The sequence below is a fragment of the Odontesthes bonariensis genome, chromosome 1, assembly GCF_027942865.1.
Source record: "Odontesthes bonariensis isolate fOdoBon6 chromosome 1, fOdoBon6.hap1, whole genome shotgun sequence".
Taxonomy (NCBI): Eukaryota; Metazoa; Chordata; class Actinopteri; order Atheriniformes; family Atherinopsidae; genus Odontesthes; species Odontesthes bonariensis.
This window is the reverse complement of record NC_134506.1, coordinates 23000185-23013046: the sequence shown is the minus strand read 5'-3', so window position 1 is coordinate 23013046 and position 12862 is coordinate 23000185. Positions and strand designations below refer to the sequence as shown.

General features: G+C 40.7%; 1 long non-coding RNA gene across 1 annotated transcript in view; it reads left to right on the top strand.

Moving 5' to 3' along the window:
• LOC142384783 (uncharacterized) overlaps window positions 1-8882 on the top strand; it is a 33418-nt gene extending 24536 nt beyond the window's left edge. Inside the window, exon 3 of the long non-coding RNA XR_012770115.1 lies at window positions 8226-8882. This is a non-coding gene — a long non-coding RNA (uncharacterized LOC142384783). The remainder of the gene's footprint in view (window positions 1-8225) is intronic.
• The last annotated feature ends 3980 nt before the right edge of the window (window positions 8883-12862 follow it).

Genomic DNA, 12862 nt, shown 5'->3' with positions numbered 1-12862 from the left:
GCTGCAGCATCAGAGGAAGGACATTAATGATTCCCACTGGCCGCAAGGAAATGTTGCTCTGCAGAGGGTGGGAGAGAGAGCAACTCATTTACTACTGTAGAACTAAACGTGTGTGAGAGCAGTGTGTGTGTGTATTTGTGCCGAATGTGTTTGTGTTTGGTGATATATTTTAAGCAGTTTCATCACTTTGTTGTGCAGTACATATTGTATGCCGCCTATAATAATTACTTTAGCAGCACATGCAGATGTGTGTGTTTGTATGATGAGTTTAATATATGTGTGCGTTTGTTTGTAGTGTACGCGCATGGCTGTTCTTTTTCTGGGATTAACTGCTGAATGCTGCAAGAGGACGATCAGACTGGGGGCACACCAGGGTTGCTCTGCGATCACACAGGGATTATGTGGGATATGGAGCTGTACTGCATTCCTGGGCTGCCTCCAGTTAGGCTCATCTCTGCCACGTTCCCCTTACACACACCGCTTTAATTGCCTTTGCTTCTTTCATTAGTTTTATTGCCTCTCCTCTGCATTGCGTGCTCCCCGGGCTTGTGGAAAGGTCATTGTAATGGCGGTGGTGTGCTTACAGCCACAATTTCTTTGACTAGCAGCAAATAGCTGTGGGGCTGATGCTGGGGGGGGGGGGCACAGGTGACTTACAGTGCATAGATTTTCATCATTACTTCAAAACAAGTTTGTGAAGGGAATTATATTTTAAATGCCAGTCAGTGTGTGTCATAATCAAAAATACGGTTGGTTTGATTTGCTGAAAACATCAGTTTTGGAGATATATAAAGGATCGCTACTCTGAAAACTTGACAACTTGTATGCAAACTATTTTATTGAGCGGCATGATGAAAAAAAGGCTAATCCATAATCTTTATTCGAAATGTCTGGCTTGGTCACCTGAAAAAGGGTGGAGCTTTGCATGAGTTGTAACAACACTGGCAGTATCTTGGTGCAGAAGCATCAAAGAGGTTACAGCCCTAAGATGATAGACGTGTTTGAACTTCATTGCATCTCCTGCACATAATGATAAGGAAAACATGTGTTAGTGGTGGTAGAATTCAAAAGTGACTTTCGCTTAAAATTGCAATACAGTAAGGTTTCTTTTACCAGTTCAACTGACATAACTTCACAAAGCATGTTTTGTTACATGTTGTGTACACTGAAGTCTTAGGTGTATTTGAAATAGCAGTTGAAATAGCATTTGCGGTATCATGTTGCTTAGACAGCATAAGAATTGCAGAAGTTAAATGGCTGTTATCAACGGGTTTGAGTGCAGCATCATCAAATAGGTGCACGCGATGAGGAGGCAGAAAGCACCCAACCCGGTTTGTTTGGCAGAGTCAAGCAACTACACAAAGTGACACGCTAGTAAACTCTACCAGTTCCCTGATAGATGGATGGATATTCTTCAAAATTCCAAGGACATCACATCCCATTGCCAAGAGTATGAGAAGATTGTGGATCCAGTCCAAAATAAGAGTGGACTGAGGTCCCTTGAGCCCCAAACCCCATGTCTCAAAATGCAAAACTCTGATCTCATGGCATAAGGCTTGTTTCTTAATACTATATAGAGAACATGAATATAAGTATAAGGATTCACCTGCAAGCACATTAATTGTATTTTAAAGCACCTTCACATCAGGTTCAGATGTGAGAGTGGATGGCTTGGTCTATAATTTCCTCTCATCTTCACCAAAAAAAATAAAAAATACTTGCACCCTTACCATGAGTTTTTGTCAGCTGTCTCCTCTCTTGGTTAGTCATCATAGTTATGCAGGGAGAGTGGAAATCCCATTGACAAATGTAAAGCACCACTGTTGGCTTGGAGGTCATATAAACTGTATTGCATCATATTCGAGCATACAATGAAAATACTGATTAAATAAATCAAAGAGCACTTGAGCTCGGGTTGTTGTAGATGTCACCTTGCTGCTTGTGTTATAGAGTGTGCATTACTGTTCAAAAGTCACACTGTAGCAAGTGGTTCAAGAGGAATGAGACTTTGAATCAGATGAAGTCCTGTTCTTCAACTTGGTGTTAAGCTACATTTCAAGGCAAACGGATCACTGCATTCAGTATGTATGGCTTGTGTGTAGCATGAGTGACATGAGCTGTCACATGCTTTGGCTCACTAAGATTTGAAACAGTTGTACTAGCATCAAAGAATAATCTTTTGATTTGTCACAGCAGAACTGGTTTGATCTTTGCTATAGTATCTATCCACAAGCTGTTACAAAAATTACAGTAACTTCAGCAAACATATATATAGTTTAGTTCCTCTCCTGTGCAACTTCTGACCACGTTGACAGGGGAGGCATTGCGACTCTGATTTGGTGTCTGTTGTAGTTCTGCCAAAGACCTCACTTTTTTTCCCAAAAGAGGGGCAGCAAATTTATACAAGCCTCATGTTCTCTGCTTTTGCTTGGCTTGACTCCAGAGACCGTGTCAGTGACAAAGAAGTGAGCTTTCAGACAGAGCATGAGTGTATCTTGAGTGGCTTATCTGAAACACAGGTCAATAGAAACACTCAGCAGCACATCACAGACACCAAAAACAAAGATGCCTCCATAAGTCTGAGGAGTGTATTGGCTGTCATGTTGATTTTTAAATTTTGTTTTTTTTTTCCGTTCTGGGATTAGTATAGGCCTCAGTGTGTTTGTGTGACTAATGGTTTGTGTTTTCCGACTGTGAAATCAGCAGCCTGAACGCTCTGGACAGCCTGCACATCAGTGTTTGAAGTCCGCCGCCACCTCCTACCGGTTGGTGCTTCTGGGTCCTGCTTCTAATACATCCCCAGCACATAACCATCCCCATCTCATAGCGGTGTCTGTCCTTTATATATAACTATGTTTAGCATGCCTTTCCCTCTTCACCCACAGGGACCCCTACTATAGTCAGCTTGTGTCATCCTCACCTGTGTGGCCCAGCCTCGACTGATGGCTAAAGCTTGTTAACACTGAAGACACATTTGTGCAGTTAGCTGGGGAATGTTGAGGGTGGCAAAGGGAGTCAATGATCAGAGGACATGGAAAGACAGCAGAGGAAGATGTCTTCCCTCCCTGGCACCGTTTTAGCCTCCAGAGTTGGCAAACTTTGTACCCAGATGATTGAAGGACATTTTCTACTCTGACCAGACAGTTAAGTGTTTGTTGCTGTTCACTGAGGCCCCATAGGACATGTGACTCAACCGTCACTATAGAAATTCGGAACATTTTTCTAAATAAAATATGAGCCCTGTGTGTTGCCTGAGAGAGGGTTATTTAGTGATGAAATGTTATCCCACAGCTGAAACCGTCTCATTTTTCTCAGCCAACATCGTTCTGCCTCAAAGTAAGACAGATTTGTGCTACCTGGCATATGCTTGCAACACATTCTTACCCAACATCCCCTCAAATTGAAAAGAGGGAAATTGGAGCTGATTGAAGGGATAAGTTCTTGGTGATGGAAGGACAGAAGAGGTGTGAGAGCAAGGGGAGAAAGATGTGAACCCAATCTGCCATGTGTTGACTGTACTGATTAGGGGCTTGCGCTAAGAAGAGCCTCTCTATCCCCTCATTCCCTCTGTTTACTTTGAACCTCACCACCCTTCTTAACACAGGCATCCTTCTCATCTCAACTTCAGCTGTTTCACCTACATCCCTGGAGGTGCAGGTACCGCTTTGTATGACACTCATTCAAATGAAGAAGATGACAAGTTAACTACAACTAGAAGGGATTTGGTTATTTTTTATTCTATTATGAAAAGTGCAGTAAGCCTTGTATAATGCGAGGGGATTTGTGACACATTTGAATAGTTTTGTAGTTTACTGTGCTTCTCATCAGTGTAATGTCTGGGGACAGCAGTAGAGACCAGATGCAAATTCAGCTTTTCAGACCTTCATGGTGACAGGAACAAAGTCCAGCTAATGTGCTTTGAGCAGCCCATAGGGAACCACAATTACAAAACTAGCCTTAAAAGCAGACCAAAAATACAGGAAATAATCATATATAGAGAAATAAGGGATGCAACAGCAAGGGAGAAGCTAAGAAAATAGCACATCTATTCTCATGCAGCATGTTTGTTTATTTATGGCATCTAAAGGCTCAGCCTTGTGCAGGGTGGGGGCTAGGGAAAAACGCATAGCTTTCCCCTTCAGAGTCCTGCTCCCTAGCTTTCATTAAGTGTCATTACCAGTACTTTTACAAAGCTGGCCAGGCTGAGACCTGACATCCCCTCTACAGATAGTTGTCCATGCATATGGATGTATTTCTGATCCCTTTTATCCACCACTGAGGAGGGGGAATTAGGCCAGCGAGAAGAAGAGGATGGGGGCTTAAAGGCTGCAGCCATCTCTGACTTTAATGGCAAAGATGAAGCTTTTAAATCATCTAAGGGACAGTTTTCATGTCTGGTTTGTTGATTTTTGTATCTCATTCACATTATCAACTTTGCCAGAATATCAATTTAGATTTTTTTTTACATGACTATATGGGTCATGGACAGCCATTTCTGTATGAACAAATATTTTATGCTCTTGTGAAGAATTGTATATTCATTTCAGCTAGTACAATACTCTCACAGTGCTAGTTCAAAATGTGCATTTCAAGTAGCATGATATTCATTAGCAATTTGCCATTCCAGTTCACTTACTTTGAGCATGTCCCTTGATTGATGGCGGAGCTTGTTGTGTTTATTTGTATATCAGGGAATGAAAAATTCATATTGTACGCTTTTTCGAGCAGACGTTATCGAGATTCAGTGTAAATGGTAGTTGGGATTAGATTTTCACAGCAGATTGCTGTTATTAAGGAGAAAAAGCCAACTTCTTTGAGCAGTCATCTTCCTGGGAGGCAATCTATTTCTCTTTTACGCAGCTCGAGTGCTGGACCAGGCTCTTAATGCACTGAAGCAAAAGTGCTTTGGTCCGCAACCTTTCACGCCTTCAGCTCTCCTTTATGTGATTGAATAGTTAATAACTGTGAGTCGCCTTTGAAAGCTTTGTGCCTTGGTCCTTCTGAGGCACTGCTCTTCTTTTTCTCTGTTTGGTTGCTTGTACCTGCCCAGTGCTCTGTCTGCCTGCATGTCTACTAGCCCCAGATGCCAAGTCGACTGATAGCCCACCTCTTCTGCACCAGCCCCTTATACTTTTATCTTTGTCTCTTGTCTGACTTGTCGCTCTTGTGTCTGGCTGTCTGGCTGTCTTAGTCTGTACATCAGAATTTTGATGGCTAAGGATCAGCTTTTTCATCTCCTACTGCCTCTTTCTCTTCGAGTACAGATTCACACAAACAGACATATTCCCTCACACAGCTCATTAGTTCATCTCACGCTCACAGCTCTGGCAGAATGTGACCCTGCCTAATTGTGTACCATGCTCATTTGTTCTCCCTGCATGATGTGACGATTGCTTATTTATTCTCCTCAGGGCTCCCATCTCACATTAAAATGATTGACTCATTTCATTCACTGCACACTTTCAAGCTTTGTTTGATAAGCTCATTTCCCTTGGCATTCAAATCCCTTCTTTTGCCATGCTTAAAAGTTATGATGTTACTCAGGCACGTTGCTATTCATAGGCAGGATTGTTTCTTCAGCTAATTATCTGCGTTACAGAATAATTTTTCTCGTGTGATACTGTTTATTCCAGTGGAATTGAGCTACACAAAAGGGCAGACATTAACGATGCAGCTAGAATAGCTGAGGAGCCATTTGTGTACACAAAGCAGGCAGATGCGGTCAACAAGAAGCTTAAGAGGGATTGGGAAGCTGTCGAAGCTCAGCCAGAATAAGCAGAGCAAATTAGCATCCTGTTGAAATTTACATGTAGTTAGAGGCCTTTTTTTTAAAAATGAAAAAGCCATCAACAAATCAAGTAATAAAGGAGTGTTTTGACACAAAAAGGAGCATAAGAAGTGAATGTGGAGTGGGGATTTGGGCAGCATTGTTAGGATTTTAGCTCTTGTGATTTCACCAGCCACCAGTCAGTGTTTTCTCCCTCCAGCTACTGTATATCGACCAGGCTTCAGTGACACAACACCTGCAAGAGACACGCTCCATGCACCAGAGTTGTGATAGTGACAAGCATAATAAGGTATGACTGACAGAGGTTAGAGAAGCAACATTAGGAATGGGTATTGAGTACTCAACTATTTTGGTACAGATTGAAACCTGAGGTCTACAGCACGGTCACCTTTTTGTCGTGTATTCACTTAAGCTTTACTAAGTCTAGTACCAAATTTTCCCCTAGTGTGGGGTATTTTCTGATTATAACACCTGAGAGGAAAAGCCATTACCATGTTACTGCTTAACAGTATTGAATTTGGATCAAAGAGTAGCCATGGCCAAAAATATAATATATTGCTTAAAAAAAAGTAAAGAAACTGTAACATGTGAATGAGAACAAACTACAGTGACTTGAAAATATGTTTAATAAAAATATTATAAAGTCAACGTATGAAATGTTTGTTCTACACTTTCAGAGTTATATAGTTATTATGCATAATGCAACAAATGGCTGCTAACGCTAAAAAAAAACTTGGTTGAATGTCTCACAGCTAATTACATTCATTGGCAAAAAGCCAGTATCATCAGCATCCTGGAGAAGCTGAGTCGTGCCCTTTTTCCTTTTTCCCAGTTTGGCTTTACAACTTCGGTACCTCTCCTTTACTCCTCTCCTTGCATCCTATCCCTTTGCATTGAAGTGATGAGTGTAGAGAGACGAGACTAAGGGAGGAGAGTTTCTGTCAGATGAGCAATACATCATATTTACTTTTATTTTAAACTGAAGTGAGTGATTAATGCGTTGCGCCCCCTTCAGGAGCCGAAAAGACGTACACAAAGGTTACACCGATGTATCATCGCTTTTAGTGTTTTCTGGCTTTTTTCTTTTTCAGGTGCTTTTGAGGAATTGAGACACGTTTGAAATGTTTTGATGAGATGGATTCTGGGTCACAGGCAGGAGCACAGAGGAGATGAAAAGGCTCAAACTAGACAGATGAGATGAGCATTTTCAGGTGTAAAGATGTGGAGGGCATCTCCACTCTGGGAAAGACTACACAGGCAAATAGTTTGGCAAAGTAAGATTGATAAGAAGGTCTCATACATACATGTATAGTATAAATTATCTTTGAAACATTTTAAGAAATCTATTTAGGAACAAGGACAAAAACAAATAACCAAATGGCTGTAATGCTAGAGATTATTTAATACAGGCGCTATAGTAGTGAAAGTCTGAAGTGAAAATATGGTCGTAAGAAAAGAAAACATTTGGAAGCCATAGGTGTGCACACTTTGTCAAGTTAAAACTCTACTGTGCATCGAAAAATGATATGTAAATACTATGCCGACAGCTTACCTAGGGCTGAGCTCATTTAAGATGGACTGATGTGAAGTTAAAAACTGTTGTGTACAGACGTATGACTTAAAAATCAGCACCAGTGGGGTGCATAGGTGTGCTGTCAAGGGTTACTTTCACATCTGTAAAGGTGATTAACCTTTCAGAGAGGGTCTGTGATTATGGATCTGTATTAACGTTGTGGTTGCTAAACCGTCCTGTCTGCAATCCAGACCTGTCACCCCCACTGAAAAAAAAATCTAAAATACTCAGGGCCTCAAACTATTTGCCAGCTGAAATAGAATATACTGTTCAGCAAGAACTCTCAAATATTTTACTTCCACAAAACAGCTCTTTCCTTCACAAACATTTGAAGAGTGTTGTTAAAAGAAGAGCTGATACAACACAGTGGTAAACATGCCACAAACATGCATTACTGGTTTTAAATTTCCAGACTCCAGAGTAAGTCTTTGTATGATTTTGTGTTTGTAGAATTGTTTTTTAATTAAATTCTATTATCATTTACATTTTGCTCAGCACCCTTTTTTTTCTCCTTTTGAAAACTTGAATGATTTCACTTTGATATGGTGGGTTGGTGAAAACTTCCAGACTTGTGTAGAAAACCTGTGCCGGTTAAAGAAAGTAAAAAAAAAAAGAAAAAAAAAAGGAAATGCCAAATAAATCATTTATGGTAAGGTCAGAATAAGTTTTCTTTTAACACCAGAATGAAAACCAACATTTCAAGACTAATATTGGCAAAATAAACAAGAATTCAAACAAAACCCAGCCTCAGGCATCATTACCCTTAAACAGAGATGAAGTCCATTGTTGCATCCTATGTTTCTAACAGCTTTTGGGATCTTTCATCTTCTCATTGTCGGACTGACGTCTGCTGTTCTTTTGCAGTGATTTGACTACACAAGGAGAGCTGATTAGCAGAGCAGAGAGCCTACGGCGGAATCGACCTCTTCTAGCCTTTGTCTTCCAGCAGACATGATGGGTGCCAACATGGGAGGGTTTCTGTTGACAATCTAACCAGATTTGGACAATGCTTTGATGGGCAGATCCTACCATTCCAATCCAAAGAACATCCAACTTTCAATGAAGAGCACTTGAACACACGACTCTGTTGAACCTCTCCTGTTTAACTGAAGCCCTGCGAGTTGTACCACAAAAGCCTGTAAGGATTTGTAACTTTTTAGTATGTGGTTGTTAAGATTTCAGGATGGACAAAACAAAATAAAAGATAATATTGTACCAAATCTAATGAAAAAGTTAGATTTAACCCCATACTTTGTCTATGTAGGTTTGGCAGTAATTTAATACCCCACTCATACCTTTGCTCTGAGGCACAAATGTAATTTTATAAATAAGCTGAAGGAACATTAATCTCTTGGAGATCTGTGAAGTTCTGTGCACTGATTTCTACCAAAGAAAAGAAGAGCTCTCGTGTTTTGAGTCACAGCATCTTCTCCTAAAGCAATAAATCCACAAGCCAATGTAGCCAAAATCTTAATGACTGTGGCCAGATAGACAAGAATTTGCAGCCAAATAAAAGAATAATAAAGGCGTCCAAACCCTATCAAGTCTGCCTTTGTTGTTTCACTCCACCCACCACAAGCAGGCATTGCTGCTGCTTTGAGGGCAGCTTTGAGAGTTCCATGCCCACCGGCCTTCAATCACATGGGACGTCTGAGTTTGACAGTATAAAGTCTTTCTTCTAGAACAAAATAAGACCCCTAAGCAATAGTGGATGAGCTGTTAGTAACCATGCATTCCACAGGGAGGTAGACCAAGCTTGGTTGTACAGTATAAACAAAGTGCTGGTTAGGGATAAGACAATGGACCAGTGAAAACATGACTGGATGCCACGATATGTCAACATTTCTCACTGTTTTGCTTTTCTTTGCAAATGTATCAGTTTCATCCAGGAAAATTATATTTGACACACAATAACAAAGTACTCCATTTAAATTCTGTCATAAAACGATTCAATTTTGTTTACTTACACTTTCCCCCTAAGAAGTTGCAAACTGTTTTCCTGCTGCATCCTGTCATTTCATACTGTTGTTTGCGAGAGTATCTTCTTGGATCTAAGGTAAGTTCAGAGTCCCAACGTTGTGGTGACACTCTTTATACCAAGAGGACATTATTCTTCCATCATTGCAAACAATGTGCAACGATGAAGAAGTCTGACAAAAAAACAAAGAAATCAAATGATTACTGTTGTGGATATCAACAACCACCACACAGCATTTAGAAGCAGTTCCCAATTAAAGACATTCAAGCCTAACAAACTCTGCTTATCCAACAAAGATATTTTTAAGGTCTATAAAAACTTGGCTGATTTAAGAAATAAACCAGTGGAATATCTCCCTCCAAAACACCTCATTTGCCTGTAAGAAAACATTCACAAGTATCTTATGTGTTTTCGGTGTCAACGGTCTTGCTTGCTCATTCACTTTGCATTGCATTGTGTTGCCCGGTTGAAGTTTAGGTTCATGGCTTCACTTTGCTCGTGTATCTTATGGTGGACGGTTAAGAAAAGTTCAAATAATTCATATGACAGTGCAGCCAATCAAATCGCCTGACTGCTATCAGATCTTGTGACTTATGAACCCGTTTAGCCATACTTCTGGCATGTCAGTAACAAAACTATGACAAATTACTCAGATCGCCACTGTGGTTCCAGAGTGAAATATCATTGCTGGGTTGCCATGAAGCCTCGTGATCACAAGTTAGCCGTTGCCAGACCAGGGCTGGCTAACCAATGCTAAGTTGCAAGTTGCGGTTCTTGTGACATGAGTAGCATTAAGAATGATTTTGAGAGCCGTTTAAACAAATTTTTCTACAACTTCAATATTTTTGACAGAATAGAGAAACTGATTCCATAGGCAAATATTAGAAGATAGACGTGGCTACACTGTCCACTGAGTTGAGTATTTTGGTCACCCCGTTTTTTGTGGATCTTACACAAAAAGATCCACGAGGGGTAGCGCTTTAGGGGAAGCGCTACCCCTAAAGCATCCCTTGCTTAATCATTCGGGCAGACAACATATCCACCTCTTTCAGGCATCGTTGTTGTTACGTGTAGAGATGAAATGTAAAAAAAAAAACAGATTTGCATGATCCTTTATAACCAAATTGTCAAGTCTAAAATGATTCTTTTTAAAGTTTCATTCTTTGAATAGAGATGACAATTCATAGTACTTTGCTGACTATTTTGATTGTCCCATTACTTGGACATCATAGGTTTTGACAAATATATTTATTTCTCAAGTATTGAAATGAAAGAAAATGCCAATGGGAAATTCTAATTTCATCATAAAAGTGCCTTTGTAACCTTTATGTAAGGTTTTCTTAACTTAATGCACATTGCTGCCAATTCTATTACCAATGAGACTTGTGTTCCATAATGGTTGAGTGGCTTTTGGAATCAGTTTGTTTTGTTCTAAATGGGATCAGTTTTTTGGTTTTTTACAAGATGATCATCATGCTGTGTTGAAAACTTGAAGTTAGACTTAATTTGTGCTGAAACAGGAGTTGCCCCATGCTGGTCATAAGAATGAGTACAGTTAGAAGGCGCTTTGCCCTTGCTTTCTGTACACAGTATATGATTTGCTCAGGATTTTTTGTTTGCTTTTCATTTTTTAAAGCGTGGTGATGGTTCAATTGGTTGCTCATTTTAAAATATTTAGGCAAAAAAGAACAAATCTTCATTTATAATACCAATAATCCCCTTCACTCTTAAGAATAGTTTTTTTTTTATTTGTTTAATCTTATCCTGTTGGTGTTTCGGTTAAAAAAATATCCCAGATCGGTAGTTCTAATCGCTTTTTCCTTGCACGAGCATGCTGCATGTGGCAAGGACGCAACTCACAAACGAGTGAGTGCTACACACACATTACACACTGTATTGAAAGTCACTTTATCACCGAGACCAGTAACAATGTGAAGGACACCGAACAACAAGCATACGTTGCCTCCTGTTTCCATCATAAACCACATGTGGGTAGAAAACCATCGAAGGTAAAGGACTACAGAAAAAGCTGGGGTGTCTAACATTCAAAATTCAATCAAGTGAAGGCCATCTCCAGCAGGGTAACAGCATGTGGAGGCAAGGCAGGGATGAGGGAAAACTCAGCTGAAGTTTCCACTGGGCCTGCTGTGCTCCTAATGCAGCCTTGGATGTAATTGGGTCCCAGAAGGCTGTTCATTATTGCTGGTGAGTGAGGCAACAAAACAGAAAGGAGTAGAGGGAGAAAGAAAATGTCTCATTCTTTGCTCAGTGCCTTTGTCCTGGCACCATTACGGGACACAAGTTAATTAAAAGAGCAGTTGATGCCTCTGTTTTTCTCATCAATCTCACTTTTGCTCTTATTAAGTTTGTAATGACAGCAGAGCTTGTCCCCGTCAGCCACCAGACACTCAACCAGGAGGGAAGGATGAGAAGGAGGCAAGGGAGGGGCAGTTAATATGAGGGACAACTAATTTCAACAAATCTCACAGCGGTCAACATCTAACATCACCATAATCCCTCCATCAAATCTCAGGTTGACAATGTGTAGTCTGCAGAGGATAGTTGTTCTCTTATGAAAGGCGGCTTCTTCATTTGGGGTGTGGCGGCAGAACCCATTTAAGAGGCGTGGCTTTGCACCCTAATCCTGCGGCTCCTATCTGCACTGCCTTGAAGGCCATTTTAATTCCCTCCATCATTACAGGGCCCTTCCCTGGAAAGCTTCAGCAAAGGTGACTGCTGACACTGTCATTCACAAGGACTATTTCAAAATGTCAGCCCATAGCTGAGATTTGTCTCATTAAAGTTGGTGGAGTCCATTATATCCATCCCCTCCTCCACCTGTCACACTCAATCAAGACAACTTGGAGAACCGAGGGGGTCGAGGGCACTCTCATAATGTGCTTATTTGCATGAGGGTTACAGAGAGACAGATGATCACTGACCAACAAGAAAGGAGTGCAGCAGTGGGACTCAGCTAAGAGACAAACCCTGTTAGCTGTTGAGCCCTCTTTGTCTTTCCCTCCAAAGTGATGCCAGCTGGTCAGAGGTGTCAGCTGTGATGAAGACACTCAAATGCCATCCAGGTATTTGTGACGTGAAGATTTAGATAGTGTTTATAAAGCAAACACATCTTCACAACTGAAGGGGTCGGAGGCCAGGGATCACACATGTGGCTGCGTGGCATTACATGAGTGAGGGATGGACAGATAGGCAATCATTGGCTTTCAATTGTGAAACTGACCGTGAAAACAACCACCGTGGGAATTTCATTGCGATTATTTGTTATGTAGCTGTAGTTGTAGGTTCCTTTGCATTGGCATCCAGCAAAAACAAGACCTCCCTGACATTGAGCTAGTTGGAAATTTTGTTGCACAAAAAGAAAAAACAGTTTTGTTTTTTTTATTTCAGCTTGTTGAAGTGCTACATAGATCAGTTGAGCACTAACTATTTTTGGTAATCACTTTGTCTTAGTCTAATGTGTCAAACAGTCACTTTTGTGCGGCTTTTCTCTTTGGGTTTTGGT